Here is a 23,787-nt window from a genome sequence, read left to right on the forward strand (position 1 = left end):
TCTGTACAACGGCTCACTCACATGAGTAGCGATTTATTGACCCGCCCCTGCGTCCTTTTAATGCCAAACGCACTTTCTTGAGCTTTTTACGCTGGCTCACTCGTCTTTTCACCAAATGTCTCGTGACTGCCCCTTATATTTCATGACAGCTCATTGGATATGGTTCAAAGACCAATGAGAAGGGTGGAGAAAGGGAAAGGCCCCGCGAGACGAGGGAAAGTGCAGCACAGCACTGAGTATGCATTATATTAAATCTAAAATTATTTTTTTAAGTGAAAATCATAAATAAAATGGAATATGAAGGTATTTGGTGAAATTCACCCTGCTGTTATTTATTACAGGATTAATGGGAAGCCCATGAACTCACCATTCACGATTTATAATTGTGCGTAATCATCTACTCTTAATGAAAGTGAATATATCAGAAATAAAAGTGAAAAGAGGATACTTTTACCACGTGAAAATGGAAAAGACCACAGGTGGCAGTAAGAAATTAGGACGGTCAGTAATCGAATTGATCAATTAGATGCTTGTTTTAAATACCTTTTGATCTGATAGCTGTAAATTCACATGATTTCTCGACAACTAATCGATGAGCCAAACCGGCTGAACCTGAAATCATCTTCTGTTAAACTTTTTCAATTCAGAACCCAGCCCTGCCTTTTGGTCTGATAACTGCGCTGTTTCTATTCCGGATATAACAAATTAAGTGTGAAAGGCTTACTTTCTTAAGGCCCATTGACAGGTCTTTAACGGGCTTAAAAATCGCTGCGGGGGGATACGCGAGGGGCATTTCTTACAAATGGATAATATACGAGGTGAAAAAGAAGCAAGGGCGGGAATGAACACTAAATTAGTCCGCCTGCGGCTTGGGATGCTAAATATGACAGGAATATTTCTTACTCGTACAAGAATAACTCTCAAGATGTACGATAAGTTATCACTTGACTTTTCTTAACTAATTCTGGCAACGAAACTGCAGACTAAACCATAAAAACCCTACATTGAGGCCTCACGGATTCACGTAGATCAAATCCCATGAATGCTTCTTCGCGTAAATGTAAATGTATTTCTGCAGCCCATCCAAAGCTCTACGAAAAAGGGGCTCGAGTACCAATGTTTTAGCATGGAAAAGGCATGTTAATGTTGAATTTAGCGAGGATGACTGTTACTTGTGGCTATCACTTAACCATTCTCGGAAAGAATATCCCCTAAATTCAATGGTTTGAGCCCCTATTTCGCTAATCGGATAATATTAGTCTGCTCGGCTTACATATCGACTTGCATTTTTTTACTGGACCTCGAATATGAACCCAAGCGTTCTAAGTGGGAGTTGAAAAATAATTTTAATCTAGCATTATATCGCATTACACCAATGGCTCCCCACCTTTGTTTCTACTAGATCATTTTTTTTTGACGAAATGAAGCACCCTCAAGTTTCTCGATTGTGTCCCGCATGAAACCTCTCCCTCCTGATGTACGTGCACCGTGCATTCTTTCCCCTCAGACGTATCGCTCTCTGGGATAACTCAACTTTGTGCCCGCGAAAGGAATCACCTCTGATCCATGCAAGAAATCTGCTCGATTTTAGACCCGAGACCGCGGTGACCGGAAGGCCTTTCATATCGGGCTGAAAAGTTCACGGGGCTGAGGAGCAGGGCAGGCGGCGGGGGCGCGCAGGGCGGGTGGGTATGCCGTCGCGCCGCTTGCTGCTGGCGAACGGCCAGAAATGAGTGGGCAGCGGACCGTGAAACAGATGCAATAATTGATCGTTGAAGGCAGTGCTGGGACGAGGGTTGAGGAAGATTGAAATGGGGGGCAGAGGAAGAGAAGGATGTCGGTGAAGACAGGAACGGGAGGAAGGTTCGGAGTGGACCCGCTTTTGCGAAACGGAAGATCATCGCTCCGCGACACTTCCGCCACTCTCCTCACAACTCCCTGCTTTGTCAAAGAGTTGCATCTTTTCTCGGGAGGCACATTAAATTGTGGTAGTAAATAATCTGTTATTTCAAAGTTTTTCTTTCAAGAATGAAGGCAATGGGTAACGAATTATTCTGCCAAAAACGAAAAAATTAATTTTAAACATAAATTTCAATCATTTTTCTATTCAGGTTGTAGCATTACCACGTCTACATAGATAATGAAATAAAATTAATTCATAATGCAATAACATTGTTATTCAATTGAAAATATTGATTATATTTCAAAGTAATTTAAAAAAAAACACTTATTTACCCATTCACAAAGATGCCTTGTCCACTACGTGGTTACAAAAATTAACCAAAAATCTCTATGAGGTCGATATTGATTAATTATTTCTATGTTTTACTTCAGATTCCTTGCCATTCAAAATTAAGGCTATTTCATTCGATCGCCTAACCACTGTACAATTATTCAGGCCAATTTCAGAAAATAAATCTATATTTAAGTGTTGCATTAAGTTTTTAGTCATTGATTGATTGACATAACGTATTTTAAGATTCTGGACAATTTTAGAAAAATGCGCCATCAGGTGTAAGTAGCCAGTGTACTAATTACGTCGAAATTTAAACATTTGAATTTAATATAAAGTTGCAGGGATTATTATACAGTATTAAATACGATAAACATCACCAATAGATCCCTTACAGTATATTACAAATACCTATTACAGACTAGAAATTATTCCACAGCATAAACCTTTTTTCTTAATATCTCAATGGATATCACGCAATACATTACTATAATTGTTATTTATAATTGGTAGTAAAATTGAGTAAAGAAGTCAACAATCATATTTTTTAAGTATTAAACTTGAAAATCTGCTTTTAATACTCTGGAGAATTATAAACGTCAAAAAGATGATTTCATTAAAGACATACAATTATTTCAGCCATTTCAGACTTTCTATTGAGTGTACACGACAATTTGTTTGAAAAATTACAGTAAATGTCTTGCAAATTGCAGTATATTTCCTTGTTAATCATATACCGTCACGGAAAATTTTATTCCGAATAGGTTCACATTCCATTCGCTAATATTGAAAGTTGACATTTCCTGTGAATTTCTTTGATGTTTATATTACCAGCTAACCTTACATGAAACCTGAACGTCGCCATAATTAATAACTCGGATATTGGAGAAAAAAGTTCGTAAGCTGACAGTATTTTCCTAAAGGAAATCCCTATGCTTATCGGAGCGGGAACAGACATGTCATTTGACATTTGAAGGGGAAAAGGCTCACCGGCTGCCCCAGAAAGACAAATTTAAGACGCTTACTTTCATAAAATATATTCTCGCACATTCTAAAATTAATTAGCATTAATTTTAGAATGTGCGAATCAAACAGCGTAAGTAGCACACAGAGCGTATGTAATACGGGTAAAAAAGTCTCGGAAATCATGTGCACCTACCGGAAAAAGTGAATAATTTTTCATATTATCAATAGAGATACTCAATACTTAATACTTAATTTACCAAATTAGCCATAAATGTCACACTGCGCGCTATTCTTTCCAAATTAATTATTGAATATAGTATGTTTAAGTATAGTGTTGCCTTCATTGTGATGAATCATATCGAGAAGATCTAAGTTTGCTGAGCCATTTCAAGACCCTAAAGTAGAATCTGTCTATAAAATTTCACGTTATACTCTTGCCATTTTCCTCACAATATTATTACCTTTGACTTAAGAAATTATGGAAATTGTAGTCATATTTTTCACCGGTTGTAAATCAGATTTTGAAGTAGTCATCGAGCCCAGGAAATATTTAAGGCAACGTTTTCCAGCAAGGATGTGGCGTGATGTAACCAAGATCCACATTCCAAGATCCTCCAAGATCTCTATCACGAATTCATAAATCCACCTGACGCGTTCATTTCCCCCGACCGAAAACTGAACAGGCATTACGCTGATTCTCTCCCACCACACTGGCTGGCCCCAAGGGGCGGGGGGGCGTAGAGTCGGTAAAATATTATTTGTGCGGGGCATCCTTGTTTGGCGGAGATTGAGAGATCGGTCAAGGCCCATCGAATCCCAACACCTTTCCTTTTTGTTTTAAGCGTGCCCAATGGCCCCGAGGCGAGCGAGGGCCGCGAGGAGCGCAACGCCCAAGAAGGGAGCGAGTGAATGCGTGGATGTAAACCGCTTCTCGCCCAGACTCCTCCGGAGAGTCGGAGGCGGCGACTAGTTTCTTGAATGAGGGTGAGTGAGGGTGGGGAAGAAGCACTCTGGGATCCTGGGGAAAGAGCGATCGGATCACCAAAGGGCGCCCGGGTAGAGAGAGAAAGAGATAGAGACTTTGCAACTGCGGGGTGGAAAAAAAATTGCGGGCTCACGGGAGGGAAGGCGGTGCCATAAATCGCCGGTTGCAAATGAGTCGAGGGTACAGTTTGCGGAAATGGTCGTGCTAGAGCCACAAGTAACGGGATTCGCGAAGCCTTTCGGAGACGAGGGGTACTTAAGAGGCGTCGAGAACGTGAGGGTTCCGACCCCCTTTCCACCCCCTGGTGTCATCCACCCCCCGCGAGTCCCCAGAAAGCACAGGTTAAGGAGTAATCCTTGATCCACGTGACCCAGAGACAAGTTTGTCTCAGGTAGAGTGCACCTACCCACGGTGAGGAAAGACTATCCGTTATCGGATAAAGTATTTATCCCGTTTTACCTACATACCGAGAGGCTAGTCTCGTTCTCCTGACCCTTAAGGTACCATACCAAAGTCGCACATTTACCACATACGTGTATAATTCATGGCTTTGCGTAGTGCCAGGAGCGTAAAATGTTATCACTCCATTTGGGGAAAAGGGGAACACCAAACTTCAAATCACAACAAATAACAGTAACTTACATTAATGGAAACCCGTGATATCCTTAATCGATATAAGAATAATTCCACGGGACCACAAGAAGGCGATATGGGAGATTGGGCTTACGTGGCCACGAGCGTATCATGTGGAGTTCTATAACAATGTGCGGGAATCAATTGTCGGTATTCACAAAGTTTAAGTTGCATACCAATTTAAGAGGATCAATTGCTGAGTTTCATAAGTCGATTATAGATTGGATCATAGAAATTTGTACAATATTTTACTCCTTAATTGGGGTTACAAAAATGAGATTCTAGGTTTGCCTCTTAATCCTTCTTCATCGCCTAATTTCCGCCTTATCATACTTCATGTACAAACCTAAGTGGCGGCAATTGACCTCGCTGCTATTTGTCTCCCTCAAAAATACTAACACCAGGTTTTAGTTGAGTTTAACGCAATTGGTATTTTTCTTTCTTTCTTTGGTTAAAAGTCTTTTCAAATAGTTATTTCAACAACGTACGACAGGTTTCGGATGCTCTCTGCGCGAGGTTGTAGTGAGTTCAAATAGTTTCATTCGTTTCAGTAATTTAAATGGTCAAGTTAATACCTAATAACCATACCCCGTCACTCTTCCACTTCTACTGGAGTAATCTATTATATTTAAACAACATTTATATCCAGTACTGGATTATGGTGTTTCTCAATATTTTCTTGGATGGACACGTCAGAATTGATGAAAATCATCTGTTTCACTCACAAGAAATCATACAGGTATAATTGGTAACAACTAACGTTTCACTTTTAAATATTTATTTCAAAGTAAAATCCACATTAAGTATGGTTCTGGGTTTAGTTATGTTTTCCTCGTCTCACAGAACGGAGTGAGTTTATTTTTTATCAACATATCGATAAATTAACTTCAAATCCAAGGGATGGTTCTCTACGAGAAAGGGGTTCAGACTGCCCCCTCGACTCCGAGGGAATTCCTAGACAGCAGGCTTGATGGATGTGCCCACTTCAATGAGCGGGTGAGTAATTAATCGTCTTCTATTGGAGTGGAGACGGAATTCTTAACTAGATTAGTTGGACGAGAGGATAAGACACGAACTGGAATAGTCACGGTTTAAAAATGATCGCCGTGTTAACGTAACGGAGACAGTAAAAGATCGCCGTCAATAAAGCTGCCGAAGCGTTAAAACGTCAACATGACTCTGGATAAGCAGGCAAAGTTAATCTGCTGTAACAAAAATAATTTTTTAGTGGAACCCGACTCATGTGACTCATTTCGACTATCGGAGGAACGCTTCAACAAGATGCAGACGATGGCCTGGAAATACAGAATTATATCCAAAAATCTATATCAAAGTGATACTTTTCCGTTGAGTAATTTACACCGCTGAAGCGAATATTCTCCTCGAATATACTCCATTCTCTGAGTTGAAACTCAGGGCAAACTTTGTGTTCAAGGTGAATTCAGTTATCATGTAAACATACCGTATTTACTTGGTTGAATCATTTTTATTAATAAATACAATTGAAAATTGAATTCATTATTTTATTTTAATAAATTATTTATAATTTTAAAAATGCACGCAACAAAGCAGCGTGGCCTCATTGGCGTTATCAAATTCAGTGTATGCAGGAAGGTTGGTGATTTGACACACCTTTAGCTAATTCGTTATCATTGGAGACAGTTAACTGTCATCGGAATATTTAGCCTAATAATATATTAGCCTAATTCTCAAGTTAAAAATGGAAACTGTTTCATTTTTTCAATAAGCTTTGACTGCATCAATACTAATGTTAATGATGAACGCCAAATTGATGAACAATGAGCAGGAAAGTTACCAAATAAACCATTTTTTATTAGGTATAAGCTTGCCCCAGGCCTTTATCTGCGCGGGAATATTACTATGTTCCATATACTCGCAGAAAACTATCCTGATTGCCAAAATATAATTCAGAGTGATTCAAAACGTTAATTGGAGTAAGAAAGATATTTGGGGTGATACGTGGTGCGGAAAACGTAAATTAACGTCAGCCCAATTTTCAACCGTTCTTTACGTCAACAGTGGGATTTAAATCATTAGGACAGCCACAGGATAGTATGCCTTCCCAAATCAATCTTAGAAAAACATAGGTTATAAATGTTTGATGATTAATTGGTCATTAAATTTGGCAGTATGTGAATAACAAACTTGCTATTAGATCCTGCATTGAATGAGACTAAGCAAATATTTAAAGGTCAATACTATTCAATTGTCAAATACCTATCAAATTTGGGATGTAAATACTCTATTACGCAGTTTCGAATAAAGAAGGTAACTATAATTTACTTTCTCTATCCTAATCAACGTTATCTACAGCCTCATAGTACGTAAATTCTATTCACTAAGTCTAAATATTCTGTTTCAGTCTTGAAACTAGGAGATTTTAAGTGCATTTATCACTCTTATTCCAATTTTAAAATCAGCTGAGGAAGCTGAGGAACCCAGTTCAACAGTGATTAGAGCTCTCCTGCTTACGTCACCTGACTGGCTAACTTTGATTGCCTGAGGGGATCAATTATGCTCTCAAAATGAATGCTCTGATTCCAACGGGGAACTTTTTACTAATATCCGCGATGCCCGTTATGTTCCTGCCACGAACAAATAAAGTGCCTTTCAAGGTCTCGAGAAGTGATGGGATCCTCCGTGAGACCTTGCGTGCCCACCCATTGACCGTTTCATTTTCAAACCCGAAGAAGGATTTTTTATAAGGACCACTTCGTTACACCTTCTGTTACATATTACTTTCGAAGGAAACCCCTAAAAATGCGAGTCCAGTGCAAAAATGGACAAGAAAACAGAAGCGCCGTCGCTGATATCGAGATTTTTCCTGGTTATAAAACTGTACATTCTGTTTTCTGGTTAAAAAATTTGAAACCGAAGTAAATTTTAGTTTCCTTTAATCTAATTCCCTTCTATAATACTTCTGGAATGGAAAAAAATATTTTTTTGCTAGAAAGACTCGAAGAGACCAAAAAAAGTTTTGAATTAGGTCTGAGGTTAGGAAAAGTTACTGCAACTAACGGCAAACGACATTTTGCGAAATGTGAATTGTGGATGAATTTTTGATTAACTTATTCTCCACGCATGGGAAGCTTTATTTAAGCTGGATATAGAAATTATTAATTTCTTTAAACCTGAAACGCTCTCGCTAAAAATACGTTGTTGAATGCTATTTCAGTTGCGTTAGCTGAGCGTGCTTATCTTTTGTTTACTTTCACCACATGTAGTATAAGATAAATCAATATGTTCACGAAAAAATGACTCCTGTGTTTCAAAGGAAAGACGCGTTTTGGGGTCACGTAGACGCCTTTCGAACATTTCCGTGATGATATCTGGCTATGACGTGTTTTCAAGTGCCTGGAATTTTTGGGCGCAAAAACTCAAAAGTTGTTGATCAGAGGAACACGAAATTTTATATTTACAATTTTTAACGAGAAAAGAAGATCTGTAAAAGCAATTGCAAAAAGTACTAGACCGGTGTCCTTCGTCATATTTCTTGGTTCAACATGCTAAAAATCAGTAGAAGGAAACTGTTTGAAGAATTACTATTACTTTTTGTACTAGAAGCTGAATATTTGCTCAAACAAGGGAATCAATAGCAGTAGACCTACATCTAATTCTGAAAATATATTGAAACAAATGATCATTAAAGGTTACTTAAGTAGATTAAATGAATAAAATTTGGAATAACGAGAGGAAATTTAAGTACAAATATTTATTTGATCGTCTTTTGAAAAGCTAAAACCTAATGAATGAAATTACAAAGTAAATCACCAATAGAGAAGAAATAATATTTTTCATTATGGTATTAATTCGTGTGAGCCTTTCGGAAAACTAATTTTTCGATTCAATACCCTCGTTTTCATTAAGGAAGTATAGCATCGCCATGTGAACTGATAATTTATTATTGAAATGTCACCTCATTTTTACTTGAAAATAACATCACAAATGTCAATTAAGTGTTGTGCTCTCCACATGAGAGTTTCCTAGAGTGAATTTATTATTGCGAATATAAGTGTACCCCGATAATTTATCATTTATATTTATCATCTATATGAAGTCCCCCTGGTGAGCATGTAGGTTTCAGGTTCGGTTAATTACGGCACTGTAAGTAGTTACGTTCCACATCTCATGTGAATGTTCACTAGCGATTTATGCATCATATTTTTTTACTAAATTGAAAGCGCTAAATGATGCCCAGCCTTTAGACATAGGTAACTTTTTCCACCATGCAAATAGAGAGCAGTTCTCCGCCGACTAACGAAAGAGTAATTTACGCGTAGATTGATACCACCTGTATTTCCAACAGTTCGTTTTATCTACAGTTAAAATGCATCAATTACTGGTTTTAAAAGACCGTTTTCTTATAAAATACATTACCTAAATTGAAGAAATATTACCATGCAAATGAATAAACTTTTAATACAATATATATTTTAAGGTTTGATTATATACATCCGCATGTGACACTTAGTGAATTATACATTGAGTCGTATGTAACTAGGCTGTGGCTTACTGGATTTGAACAGCCCAGGATCCTATGCCTCCGGAAGGATAAAACGGTTTCCTTTAAGGTACAAATAAATCACGAATTATAAGGACAAATTTATGTGTCTAAAGGTACTTTACATAGCTTTCAACGACAGGGACGCCAAAAATATAGGAGTCGAGATCTCGAATCCGCTCAGTATTCAAGAAAACCGGTTGTAGCACGTTGTCCGGCGGGTCTTCGAAAAGCAACGACAATATTTTAAGTGAACAGCGGCAGGAAAGCCTTTTTAATGGGTCCGGTTTTTGCACATACATAATATTTTTTCAAATGACTTATGTACTTATGCATCCTACTCTCAGGAGGAAAACCGGAGGAGGAAGATGTTACGGTACTATCGTATCGACAAGGACGTAGGGAACAGCGCCATGTAAGGACATACGGAGGCTTATGATGGAGTGATAACCTCAAGTGGTTTCATCACCAGATTGGTAACTTCCGATGTGATGCCGCTTCTGCCGTTCGACAACATTACATTCTCTTCGTAAGAGGCAATTAAGAGTATTATCCCTCATTTAAAACTCATATTGGATATGTTCTTCATTCTAAGAGTTAAAGAAATCTAATGTGTGTCGACTATCCGCTGTCGTAACGTCAAGATGAAAGCAATGATAGTTTCTGGAGAGATTGAGATGAATCTAATTACATCCAAGTGACTATCGCAGCCTATTTTAAACTTTTTCCACGGTGGTGGTCAAAAAATTTTCGAGTATCAAAATAACAGTTTTAGGAATACTTAATTGAGAGTAACGTATTTGGCATTTATTCAACCCCCGCTAAAATATTCCCATATGCTAATATAGAGGGGAAGAAATAACTTAAATACTTTTAATGAGAATAATTTAATTAAAGAAACTCAAATAATAACTTCTAACAAATAATCTCAAATAGTACACGCTCTGGAGATGACAATGGTTTAATTTTATGAAGACTGATTGAAATAATTTTTTCCACCCTAAATATTTTGATTCGTGTTAGTCTATGAGAAGAAATTAAACCTCAGTTAGCAATTCCCAGCCTGTATTAGCAATTGCACATTTTGTTAAATAAAGTAGTTATTTTAAAATGAAGTTAAGTTTTAGGCGTAGTTTTTTACAAAAGTTACTGATTAACTCATGAGAAGAACCCACCAAGGAAGTCAGAAGGCCATATTTATCAATGATCTACTGTGAAGGCTTGTTTTTTTATGTTCCAATACAGTCATAATTTATGTAACTAATAAGTCACGAAAAATATATAAATTTAAAAAATGAGTGAAACGTGGAAATGTGAAAAAATTACGGTACTAAAACATTTTCATTTCCACATGAGCATTTCTCTGCGTTCTCTTAATGCATATTAAATATATTAATTGTATTATGACATGAATGATAAAAGATAACTTTGCACATTTACGAGTATTAATTATTGAACCACTTTCAATGACCTCTGACAATTAGCTTCATCATAGTTAACAGGGAATAATATTCACTTATGTCGTCGCTTTTCCACTAGTATTAAAGGCTTTCGGACGTATTACAACGACAGGGGGATTACAGTTTTTTTCACCTCCCACCCCAAAGGCACCCAAACACCTCCTAAGCACTCGCCCGGCTCCAAGGACCGAATTTTCCTGGGAAAATGACCAGACGATTCCCTTAAGTTCCCCCTTATCTTCACGATGGCCGCCCGAACGAAGTAGTATTATCATTGCCCGCTTATTGACCGACATAGTATACGGGGATCCAAAAGAGAGGAGAAGTGGCAGTTGGATCTGGAGACGGAGTAACGCGAGAGGAAGAACGAGGGAGGACGTATAATACCTGTTCCAAAAGGATGTCTCATCGTCCTACTTCCGAATTGAGATCCCTCGCGCTGGGAGGGAGGGAGGAAGAGATGAAAGGAGAGAGAATAAAAAAAAATACTGAATAGCCTGGAACTGTTGGCGCCCTCGTTTCTCTCAGACTCAGTGCGCCTATTTTATTGTTTCAATAGCGCATTTGCACGCGTGCGAGAGATTCATGTGAAATATTCGAGGGGAGCCGACCGTATCGCACGTATGCCTTGCGCGAAGAGGGCCATGTGCGCCGTTCACGTAATGAATTCGCGGGGCGTGTACTATACTGGGGAGAGGGAGGGTGAGATCGCGGACTCGCGAAATTAGAGGGATTTATTTTCAGACGGTTGTACACTCAAAATAGTTGACGGCCTTCTTTCGAATCCTACAAAGGGTAACCTCGGACGCAGTATTATTCCCTTCCGATCGTCGACGAGAGCTGCAACTAGTCAACAAATTAGTACTGTACTTCAGCCATTATTACCTATGATTAATTCGTTTCGCCAGACGCGGTTTCGATCAAAGCGACGCCCCTATCTTGGAGGAATGAACATTTTGAAAGAATGCGCAATTGGAATAAAGAATGAGACGACTCCGTGTAAACCGCGACTCGTTAAATATTACCACACCTTTTTTTTAAATGCAGAAAAAAATGCCTGGGCGAAAAAAATAAAAATATGCCATAAAAAATATATGGGAAAAAGATAAATCATCAATTCCTTTGGAATGTAGTCAATTCACTAATTTTCCACGACCACTGTAAAAATATCAAAAAGGATTTTTCCTTTTACAATTACTCGAATATTTTATTTTAGTTTATTTGTTTTTGCCTAACATAATAATTCTATTGCTGATAAAGAGAATTAGGTTTTGATAGAGTTCCAGTTAAAACTCAAGGAATTGTCAGAATTGACAAGGAAACAACTATTTCCAGTGATTGTAATCTAATCTTGAAAATCAAACCTTGTGTGACCGCGTTTTCTGGAGCGATCTGTATGATAATTACTCATTCATTGAAACTCACGGAAACGTAAAAAAGAATGATAAAAATCACATCAAAAACAAAATATCTAAAATCATGAAAAACCAGCGTAAAAAGAAAGATAAAATCACTCGGTGAAAGGAGCGCTTTGACAACAAAATACAATCAGAAGGTTATATCCCCGTAAAAAAAAACCAGAAAAGAGAGAACTGGTGCAAATAAGTGAACAAGAGGTTTCCCTCACTCGTAAAAGTAAAGAATTAATTCTATAACCTGACGGTTTAAGCCGTCTCAAACGTGCCTTGGAAACCGGTGTTGCGGCATTTGAATGATCCAAAGAAACTAGCGAGACAACCGAGAAAGCAGAAAGGTCAGACAACTTTGAAGAGAATAAACGAATGCCAAATTCTATATCTCCTTCGGTAGCTCAGTTGGTAGAGCGGTGGACTGTAGGAGGAATGAAACAGATATCCATAGGCCGCTGGTTCAAATCCGGCCCGAAGGAAATTTTTTAACTTATTTATTATAAACTATAATTGCATTTATTGATGCATTTTCATAGAAACTGCTAGTGCTCTTGAAGTATTATTTAATTCCAACCCCTTAACGTTACTTTTCGCTAGCAGGGAGAATTTATGAAACCTACGATTGGTTAATAAATAGCTTTTATCACTTGCTTGTTCCCAGTATTATCAAAGAGATACTGATTTATCATTCCGCCAGCTGTAAGCTTTGAGAGATAATTATTAACTTGCATTCGTCGAATAAAAGTTCATCGATGATTGTGATAGTGATCCCAGGCGAACTAAATGGCAGAGCCCAGCAAATATTCAATGGAGATAAGGGTAGATAGTAGACCAAGACTGTTGATAGAGAGTCTGGCTACTATCCGAAGAATCAAAGGTGCGTGATGTTTCTGCACACTTAGAGCTTAATTGAAGCTTTATGATTTTCTGGGCAACAAAGCGTTTTAAGGAAATCGCATATGAACTGATTCCTCCCTCCTGATTAAAATTTTCCCGAAATATAAAAATATTTCGTGGCAGACAAAAGTTGAATATGCCTTTACCATGAAACGATTTCAGAGTGGAATGCATATTAGCGTATGGCTCCGTCAAAAGCTACTGTCGCGGCAGTTTCTTGAAATTTGAATAAAGCTACCCAAATGCGTTCAAATGGAAATTCATTGCATAACATTTTCCTGAAAGGACTTTTCTAGTGACTAATATCTACGTTTCGGAGTCAGCTAGCAGTATTCTCATATTCCGATCAAAGTTTCAGTTTCTCTGGCTAATAGTGCAACAATTTGAGAGATCGTTTATCCTGGGGCCCGTACCGAGAGCCGTTCTTACGAAGCGAGCCTTTACTAAGGTACAGTTGAGAACGAAGGAAGGATTCGAAATGTACGAGAGTCGTAAGGCTCTTTTTTTCGAAAGGAGTCTACGCGAAGGAAGCATATTTCTGGCCAGAGTTCCCTTCGCTTTGGCAACTCAAACGAAGGAAGTGGGTTTTTTTCACTCACGGAACGAACTAGGTGCGACCACGGCAAACGAGTGCGAATTCAACCTTAGATTGGCGACTCTCGGTACGGGCCTGTGTGCGCATTTTTACGAATGTATTTTGAGGGCGTATTTATACAAATAAAAATCGGATATTTAATTGTGACAACAAAACTGCCCCAGCGCCAGTTTCTCTGAAAAAGGCAAAATATCTGTTATTTTATTTCGACTTATGCACCGATTTGTACGTTAAGTAGGCATATCTATAATGCGACCACATGTTGCACACATGAGACATAAACGACTAAATAGATGAAGCGAGTCCTGATTGTAACGTGATCGAATTCCATTGATGTAGACCTTGATACTTGTCAGTTTATCAATGCCTATTTAAAATATATTCCTGCAAAAGGTCTGGTCTACCCGCTACCTTTCATAAGGACCAGCTATTTAAAAAGGAAACACTAATCCGTAAGAAGGCTCGGACCCCGACCTGGTCTAAATACAAATCGTCTCCAAATAAAAGATGTGACCTTAATAATGAACTTTTTTGAATTCTGAGCACTCATTTCCAGTCTACAATTATTCCCATATACTTATTACACATCGTTCATGACTTCATTAAAACGTAGACCAGAGATGAATCATCAAATAACATATTTGATCGCAATAAAAATTAGTTTCAGTTAGGATATTCATGACACCATAATTTATTGGAGGACAATTGACATGATCCTCGGTGGTTTTCGACGCATTTGAAAGGTTAGAGCTTCGCGCGCGAACGGCACCTCCTTGAAAATCAATACCTGAGCATGCGCAGTGTTACGACGTAAAGATAAGAGGTGATAGCTATTAAAAATTGCAAATAAATATTGAATCAGGAAATAAATGCTGCCGAAATGCCAAGAAAATATTGAGACGAGCGATAGGTGAAAATAGACGACGGAAAAATATTGCTTAGTCGACATAAAGAGTCGACCAGATTGCTGGGCGGACATGCTGGGAGTCGTGGCGTGCTCCTGTAATCCAGCTACTTGGAGGCTTGGTGCAGAGGATGGTTTGAGGCTGGGGGCACTGGTGCTGGGTTGTCCCACGTTGACTGGACGTCCGTACTAAGCCCGGCATCAACATGGGCGCCCTGGAGGAGTCCGGGGTGGCCAGGTTGCCTAAGGAGAGGCGAACCGGGCCAGGGGGGAAACTCAGCAGCCAAAAGTCTCCGTGGCGGGCAGTAGTGGGATCGCGTCCGGGAGTGGGAGCCCAGTGACAGCCCGGCCGACACAATCAGACCTGTACCTTTTGCCACTTTTTAGTCAAGAATTATTTTTATTTCAGCATCATTATGACTCGTGAATTACGACTCTTTATGTCGACTAAACAATATTTTTAAGATTTCCTTAGACTGATCAAATTCCAAAATTATTATTCAGATCATTTCGAAGAGAAGATATGCAGGAGAAACATGAAAAAGACGCTATTCACCCTAGTATTAATCGCAGCGTAAAAACATAAATATTAGCTGGGAAGCAATAGTTTATCTAAGCAGCGAGACAAGTATTAACTCATCATCAAAACATAATTACAAGATAGTATTTTATAATAATTTACTAATTAGGAGGAGGTTAAATCCTAAAAATTAAACAAAAATTACTCATTTCATAGGAAAATTTTAATGATGGGTATTGATTTAAGAGAGGAAATTTTATCATTATATATGTATTGGCCAGATAAAAAGTGCCAAACGGTACGGTTAGATCCCAGGAGGTCAGCAGCGTATTTTTATTTACTTGAACTATTATTATAAGTACTCACGGGAGAGCCCGTAACTGTAATGAAATTGCGACTGGTGAAATTTAAAATTTTAAATGTAACTCCACATCTTGGAAATCATCTGGCATGACACAATGTGACGTACTTTGGCGTTAAAAACCGCTAAATGCAAAAAATAAATCGCTTTTGAAAATATAACACTATCCATTGACCCTGAATCAAAATTACAGGAATCATCTTCCAAAAACAAACGGAAGAAATAAGGAAATTTGTCTGCAAATGACCAAAAATTATTGTGACTAAGAAGTGGCAAAAGGTACAGGTGTGTATTCATTATCGGGGGAACTTAAGTATTATCAATTAGTGTATGTTCATTCTTATATAGCAAAATAAAATATAGTGGATAATCGTAATAGGCCATAAAAGTTATCATTGCCTATCACTAAATATGAAATCAGAAAAAATGACGAATTTCATTATCAGGACAAATGTCTGCCAATGGACCTGGCTAAAAATAGAAATAGAATATTTTTAATGTTGCTTTAAAAGTGATTTTTTAAATGTTTAATGAAAATAGTTCTAACTAAAAAGTGGCAGCTAAAATGAAAATAGTTCTAACTAAATAGTGGCAAAAGGTACAGGTCTGATTGTGTCGGCCGGGCTGTCACTGGGCTCCCACTCCCGGACGCGATCCCACTACTGCCCGCCACGGAGACTTTTGGCTGCTGAGTTTCCCCCCTGGCCCGGTTCGCCTCTCCTTAGGCAACCTGGCCACCCCGGACTCCTCCAGGGCGCCCATGTTGATGCCGGGCTTAGTGCGGACGTCCAGTCAACGTGGGACAACCCAGCACCAGTGCCCCCAGCCTCAAACCATCCTCTGCACCAAGCCTCCAAGTAGCTGGATTACAGGAGCACGCCACGACTCCCAGCATGTCCGCCCAGCAATCTGGTCGACTCTTTATGTCGACTAAGCAATATTTTTCCGTCGTCTATTTTCACCTATTTCTCATATCAGGATTTTCTTATTTTTCCATTCTTTTCTGGAAAATGATTACTGTATTTTTGATTGAAGGTCTGTGAATACGGTTATATTTCTAAAAGTGATTTACATTTGGCATATTTTTGCCGAACAGTTGAATTATGACACTTGTTTTTATTCATGACTCATTATTGAAATTTATCACTGTAATGAGTACTAAAATACTTGCTTATATTCTTCAATATAATTTTATTTGGCAATTACTATCGCTTAATTAAGTACCCTCATATTATTTATTAATCTCAATTTCCAAGAAAAGGTAATCACACTCAAAATTTACTATTTGGAATTTTTTTCTAGTTTTAGGTTCTCCACGTCAGCTCTCTATCTATATGTCATTAATATAGCCTCTTCATATTCATACAACTATACAAATCACGCCTGCGACTTTAAAACTGACAAGTGAATTAACTACAAATCATAGCTACTTTTCAATCATGGTATACAGCAATGCTTTGTAAAACGTATTTGTAATTTCATCCGGCAGCAACCTGGGAATTCATTAACATTTCTTTTACTAGCTCATTTATACAGTAAAGAATTTCCGATTAATCTATTTGCAATTGTTCTCAAGACTAAAATTTTTTACCTGAGTATTCAATCCCATGAGGTCCCACGTTATTCAAGTTCGTTTAAATAAATGAAGAAGTTGACGGCAATTTATTATAAAATAAAAATTCCTTTACCTATACGCTCAGCCTGAGGTTATAACCCTTTGACCAAAAAGGAAACGCACGTATGATTTCACGCGTATACTAAAACCGCCCTCGAAAGAAATTCCATAAACGTTCTCAGTTTTTGGAATCAAGGAAATAAATGAGTTTGCTGCAGCCAATCCATCACGAAGATGCTGCCGTTAGTCATAATCAACATTCCAAGAGTTTCAATGGCCCGCAAATTGGCTTTAATTACGACAGGCCCAACCTTCCGCGAATAACACTCATTACGCCATTGATAGATCGCTCGACCTATAACCCTTTGAGATATTCCTTCGAACTTTCATTTGCTTATTGCTATTTGGTCGAAGGCGCGATAGGGGACGTGACCGTTTCGCTGATGCACGAGAATCATTAATTCCCCCGCGGACGTTTATAACGGTCGCTAAGAAGCCATTTCAATCAGGAATCCCGACGGCCCGCCCTAAATTATCCATGGCGTTTAACGGAAAAGGTATTCAAATTTAGGGGTAGGGATTCTTTTTCTGTTAGAAGTTCCGGAGAAGGAATAATGGGAGGTCTCCATTTCCGTCGGCCGAATTTGCCTTTTTCCTCGTAAGCCAAGCATACTCTGACGGCATCAACTCCGCCGAATGACCTTAAGATCAGATTCCTCGGCCCTTAACTGCATTCTGTGCGTCAGCTTTTCTGATATGTATCCCCAATTATGATCCCTTGGGTCTTTACTCGTGCTGTGAAAGTAATCAATTTTAATATAAAAATTATCAGGATTTAGGTACATTGAAAATTGAATTCTTTTCATTCCATCAGACGATGTGAAGCTCATTTATATGGCTTGTGTTTAGGTATTAATGGTTCCATTTCCGACTCTTTCTGGGCAAATAAATCCGAGGTAATAAGAGGAGACCGCCTGAGAGTATATGATCACTTAGAGCAAGATAAATTAGGGTTTAGAAAGGGAGGAGGAGAGTGTGATGTAATATCCGCAATGAAATCATTAATAGAACGGACTCAGTATGGAACATAACCAGGTTTTGTATTTGTTTAGCCCGTAAACATCAAAGGATGTACAAAAGAAACTAGGGCACAAATGGGTATCGTATGGAGGGAATATGAGTAGATTGGTGAGATAATATACCTATTGCAGGTCTCAAACTCCACAAAGGGAAGTATTGGATGAAGATTAAGACTGGGCAGGGGTTTTACGACTGGGTTGCCTTTTAATACCCGACCTTGCTAGGGCAATGCGTGGAGAAAATAATACAAAAAGCATGGGAAGGGGGGGCGTTAAGAATGAACGTGTGCGTAGATAGATGGGGAACGGATCAAAACAGATTTAATGAATGATAATGCTTCGGTCAGCCAAAGAATTACAATTATCGATGTGCGCGTTACAAAATCTGTGTGATAGCTGTTGGATGAGAATAAAACATTAACATAAGAAAACGAAACAAAATGTCCTCAATAAATAGCGAGGCTAGATGAAAATTAAAGTTATAGGGCTTAAATTAGAGCAGGTCACAGATCACTTCACTAATTTAGAAAGTATTTTAGGTGTCGGAGGGAAAAGTAGCAAGGAAATTAATAAAAAATTGAAAAATAATAGAACAAACTGCTTTAAGTGAAGTTATTAAATAAAGAGACAGTTGATGAAAAATATCTCAAGTTAAAATGCTGAATAAAGATTAGGTATGTGAAGGTTAATTTTTTATGACTTGAATATTTGATCGTTGTTACAAGGGAGTCATTGTGAATTGAGGTTATTAGATGTAAGTGGAAAAGGATGGAAAAAATAAAATGAACGGAAAGGTAAACAGAGTATGGGCTTTGCATGGTCAGACAGGAGAAAATGATGTTGGAAGGAATTCAAATGGGAAAGGAAAATTCGATGTAAGAGGTACGGAAAGGTGCCAAAACTATGAAGACTGTAATACTGGGGAGAATGCGGGGTAAGCGAGCAAAAGGAAGCGAAAATTTTGGCATTATGGACAAAATGAAGTGAGGAAGAAAATATGAGCTGAAAAATGGGTAGTTGAAATATGAGACTAACCGGGCATGGCTTAGAAGTAACAGTGCTTAGTTCCTACGTCGTAATGAACATTAAAAACTAACGATAACAATTTAAATAATAATTTCGGGCTTTAATGGAGTTGCAAGAGTAAAATATTGATAAGTGAGAGAGATTCCATTCACTTAATATACCCAAAGTTGTCGGCAACATAATGGCGCTTTTCGTTACCCACTAGGTTTCCTTCCCTACCACGTGTCCTTTTCCACATTAGGTATATCTGTTTACCAACTATGAAATCACACCAAATGACGAAAATGACAAGCAGTCGTGGAACCTCCGCAATGACTTCGACTTCTTCAAACCGCATCGTATTTTTGTGCGATATAAGTTTAATATCTCCGTTTTGAGTAACTTTCTCTGCATGAATAGATTAATTTCAGTGTGAATCTTCTGAAAAAAATGAGGGTGCCATTGAAATACTTAATCCTTCGCGCCACTCAGCCCCCGCCGGAGTCCTTGACATGCATAATATAACTAGACAGCGTCCCGCGGACTGAGGGAGAGTAGGAATGGAGTGGGAGAATCGTTTAAACTTCCTTATCTGCGACCCTATTCCCACGGGCGACTGTTTCCAAAGCCGTGGTACGTTCTCAAAACCACCTTGGCTGCAGGTAATGAACGGCAGAAAAGCGATAAATCACCCATGGTCCCTAATTAGCTCGTAGATGCGCGACATGGAGAGGACTACGAAGGCACTTGCAATTTTATGCGAGCGTCTGCCATGTTTCTCCCCCTTCCCGTTGATCCTGGTGGACTTGGTGCACTGAAAGTCATTACATACGCGGTCCCTCAAATTGCGCGCGTTAGTTGATGAGGCGTGCCGCAGAAAAGCATCATTGAAGTGTGGGTGCTCGAATGGAGAAAGGCGATGACACAAAAGGGGTGGATAAAATCATGCAATTGATGAATCCAATTCCTAGATTTCAACAATTACGGTATTCAGATATTTTAAACCAAAGAGAAGTTAAAACCGTTACCTTGACATTACCTGATAGGGGAAGGGGAAGTAGAAAGGGGAACTCTAATGGGCGTAGAAATTTTATTACGGTTATCGGAATTTTCATTCTATTTACTAATTTAGTTTAGGTCATAGGGTTCTACTTATTTAATTGCGAGTAGTTAACTTTACCCTGTCAATATATTTTAAACCACGATATTTTCACTCAATTCTTTTGGATTTCCATGATTTGATGGTCACAATATTTCATTATTCTAAACAATTAAGCTAATTTTCATTTTATTTTAATTGCAAAAAAAAAATTATATCATTTAGAAACGTTCCGAACCCATGATTTGCATTATCTTCCAGCAGCGTAAAAATAGTCTTTAACGGTGCTTTGTACTTGATGAAGAACTATACTCTAGTCAGCGATATATGAGCTCATAAGCGTACCAAAATATTAGAGACACACACATAATTTACACTTTCAGGCTTCACTTAGTGGACTTGTTTGATATCCATATCAAAAGAGTTTGTAATTCTTATTGTTTGTGATTGTTGTTATTAAAAGAGTTTGTTCTTGAGTAGAAGAGATTCTCTGCCTTTGGACAGGGTCAAACCGCCGGTTAGACTCCCACAATTACCTCAACACGATCCACCCTAACATTTTCTTCTCCATTAAAAAGAGAAGTTAACAATTAACTTCTTAAACCTGGCAATAACCATGAAAGAAAATAAACACGAGTTCTCTATTTTCAGGAAACCCGCATAAACGGATCATATAATTTCCAATGATTCCGCTCACCATTTCTCGCAGCCCTCCACTCGATGATACACCGGCTCCTGCATACCACCCTTTCACCAACGAATTTCAATGAGGTACTCAGAGAAATTACACATATAGCCACCAGCAATGCATACAACCCAAACTTGGATGGAAAAATAATCCAAAAAAGCGGGAAACAATAGCCATAAGTCGAATTTCCCCCTCTCAGCTGTCCACTTCTAAAGACTTCAAGTGGTTTTCACTTTGACAAATTCCAAAGAAACTGCGGGAGATGCCGCAACAGTAACTTTTAACGGAGTCATCCGCTAATGTGCATTTAAATGCAACAATTTCAGAGTGTAAAAATCATTCGCCTTGACTGGGATTCGAACCCAGATCCCTCAATATCCGGTCGAGTGCTTTAGCCACTTAAGCTACCAGTGGCTAAAGCACTCGACCGGATATTGAGGGATCTGGGTTCGAATCCCAGTCAAGGCGAATGATTTTTACACTCTGAAATTGTTGCACTTCAAGTGATGTTCAATCCCGTTCCTGGGAGATATCTCCTATAAAATCTTAAATCGCCTTCCAATTACACTCAAAGCGGCCTTTTACACGCCCCTTACTCTCTCCAAACTCTTTGCTAATGGCAAAGAAAAACAGGATATATTTAATAAATCAGGCATCCACAAACTTAAAAGCGATAATTGCTACAATTATTATGTCGGTCAAACTGGGAGGAATTTCGAAACACGAGCCCAAGAATACGCCAGTTGCCACAAAAAGCAAAACCCCAACTCCCTCTTCCCGTAGCACCTTTTAGATTGGAACCATAATGGCAATTTTATCCCAGAAATACTACATGCCCACGATCGAAAATAGACGCTCTGGAGCCAACGAAATTCGAAGGCGGATTTAGACTAAGCGGATCCCAATAAAGCACTTTGTAATGAGCTATGATGCGCCCATTTCTCCCCTCTCCTTTTCAAAAAATTGGCCTCGATCATAAATAATCTCAACTTTTCAACGTACTCAGTTGCATCTACGCCATGATCAGACCCGATGAAATGACATAACCAAAATAACACCCTTCTTCTTTTTTTTGTTTTTTCTCTCCTCGACCACCAACTTTCACTTCCGAAAAATCCCCCAACCCTACACGACCACCCCTGTCCATCCCGGATTCCCGGATTCCATCAACCCGGATTCGACCCAATGCTTAGTCATAACCAAGGAGCCACCACCTCTTCATCCTTTAACCATAAAAGCCACGACCACCGACTCTGAAGTCCCAAAAAACCCGCCCCCTACCCCCCTCTCCTCTTTCCGACGGGTATGTATATATTCAACAGCTGTGTGTGTCACTTGTACCTGATGATGCCGCAAGTCGGTGAAACGCATTTTACTGTGAAATAAAGTCTGTGGAAAATTACACTCTCATAATATGAATATTAGAAACACGTTTAACAGGCGTAAATTTAAAAATTATTTACTTCAGAGAGGGAGAAATTTAAGCTAAGTTCATTCACACAGTAGTTTTTTACACAATGGCATGATAACCAAATGCCAATCCACTACGTAAATAACCCTGTAATAATAAATTAAAGGAAAACTCTGATAGCCGTAATAAGTTAGCACCACCCGTTCCGCAGTGAAAACAAATTTTGTAGTGATGGTTTCCGGAAAAAGAAATTCCACGACAGTGGCCATCCACAACCATCCCTTTTCTCACGAACCATTACAACATAATTTGTTTTCATTGAGGGAGAGTGGTGTTAACATATTACAGCAATGAGAATTTTCCTTTATTTTGTTAATTTAAGAGGCCGTAGAATCCCAGTTTCCTGAATTTTAACCCTATACTATTGAGTGATCATTAGAAATATATAGCTTATATCTACAGGGACACGTATAAATAAAATTTCCCTTAATTTCCGTCCTCGCAGTGATTTAAAACACCCGTATACGGGAAGTATCACGACATTAATCTCGTCACTAACCTCATTCTTGGGTGGTAAGGATAAAATCCCGTCAATCGGGAAGGTACATCGGAGGCATGATCTTTAAAACATTTCCACGCTCACGCTCCACAGTCACCCACCGGAGTACATCACGCCTTTGTCATGGATTCAAAGGACTCCAGGTCATTACACTTTCAGGTTCCCTCTCCCCCTCCTTCCAGATTGAGAGAGCGAATTTTCTTACGTCTCCTGTGCATTCCTTCTCTCAGTCCCCCACCCATCATTTCTTTAGCTCGGGGACGCGAACCGCATCGGAGGCCATTCGAGAAAGACGTCGTCGTATTGAAGCTTTTCCGGTGGATGTGCCCTTGAGACAATTGACGAGTGGATGAGTCGATTTCCGAATCGGAGAAATCATCCACTTTTGTGGATCGAGGTGAATAAAAGGGACACAATGAGTTGGGCTGGGTCCGGTTATGGCTCGGGAATTAAAGGTAGAGTGGGTCGGCGAGTGGCATGGTCACTATGGTAGTGGCTGTCCGAGTGCATGTGACGGTGTTTCGGTGGGTTCGAGTCGGCTGAAATGCTTAACATCACCGTTGAATTGAATATCTCGATGTACGTACGAAAGTGCGATATAGTCTTTCATCAGAATTGTGCTATTCGACGGCGTGCTCGCCAATTTCGAAGAAGGGCGTGATATGATGGAAACATGACACAGTAAATTGTAATTTTCCACATTATATACCACACGGCTACATACCGATATTTGGCATATAATGTGTCACTTATATTCTTTCTTAACCTGATAATGAAGTGATAACTTTGAAAACTAGGTCGAAATAAATATTTTTCAGGCGTAAAATTAGTGCTCATTTGTAAAAC

The 23,787-nt window shown here is 38.9% G+C and overlaps 1 protein-coding gene and 1 non-coding gene across 2 annotated transcripts in view; one reads left to right on the forward strand and one right to left on the reverse strand.

Annotated features, from left to right (window-relative positions):
• The window catches only part of LOC139692161 (uncharacterized), a 129,048-nt gene that overhangs the window by 49,124 nt on the left and 56,137 nt on the right, over nucleotides 1–23,787 (reverse strand). The gene's annotated exons all lie outside the window — the stretch shown is intronic.
• TRNAY-GUA (transfer RNA tyrosine (anticodon GUA)) lies at nucleotides 12,599–12,687 on the forward strand. Its single transcript is given in 2 exon segments — nucleotides 12,599–12,635; nucleotides 12,652–12,687. It is a non-coding gene; the product is annotated as a tRNA-Tyr (tRNA).

Source organism: Hetaerina americana, unplaced genomic scaffold (assembly GCF_022747635.1).
Source record: "Hetaerina americana unplaced genomic scaffold, ioHetAmer1.1.p SCAF_4, whole genome shotgun sequence".
NCBI lineage: Eukaryota > Metazoa > Arthropoda > Insecta > Odonata > Calopterygidae > Hetaerina > Hetaerina americana.